The 598-nt window shown below is 32.3% G+C and overlaps 1 protein-coding gene across 1 annotated transcript in view; it reads left to right on the top strand.

Moving 5' to 3' along the window:
* LOC107587100 (beta-1,4-galactosyltransferase 1-like) overlaps window positions 1–598 on the top strand; it is a 19,873-nt gene that overhangs the window by 10,465 nt on the left and 8,810 nt on the right. The gene's annotated exons all lie outside the window — the stretch shown is intronic.

Raw genomic sequence — 598 nt, forward strand, 5'->3', positions numbered from 1 at the left:
GGATCATGTGACACTGAAGACTGGAGTAATGATGCTGAAAAGTATGAATAAATTACATTTAAAAGAATATATATTATAAACAGAAAACAGTTATTTTAAATTGTAATGATATTTTGCAATGTTAATGTTTTTATTTTTGATCAAATAAATGCAGCCTTTGTGATCATAAGAGACTTCTTTAAAAACCATTACTGACTTCAAACTTGGTAACGGTAGTGGATACAGTCACAGAGCTATAAAACAACTCTCTGTTCTAAATATTGTATATGAATATAGTAATCTTTCATTTCCATTCCAAATGACACCTATATCTTCCATGGTACCACCACAGTACTTTGAGTCTAAGATATCTGTAGTCCTGATCTTCGATGTGAAAATGTGAAGAAGAAGAAAAAATCCAAATGCTGTAGGATCAGACCCTCAGTGGTTGGTCTATGACCATTTTGTTCTTAAATGAATATTTTGGGTTAAATTGCCGTAAATGTGTTTTTCATTCATTTGTACGGAGGAACAAGTCAACTTTATTTTCATTGGTAATCCACAACAGGCCTGGCTGTGGATTTAACCCGGTCATATTTAATCCAGAATATCCTTAAAC

The sequence above is a fragment of the Sinocyclocheilus grahami genome, unplaced genomic scaffold, assembly GCF_001515645.1.
Source record: "Sinocyclocheilus grahami isolate Dianchi unplaced genomic scaffold, SAMN03320097.WGS_v1.1 scaffold89.1, whole genome shotgun sequence".
Lineage (NCBI taxonomy): Eukaryota > Metazoa > Chordata > Actinopteri > Cypriniformes > Cyprinidae > Sinocyclocheilus > Sinocyclocheilus grahami.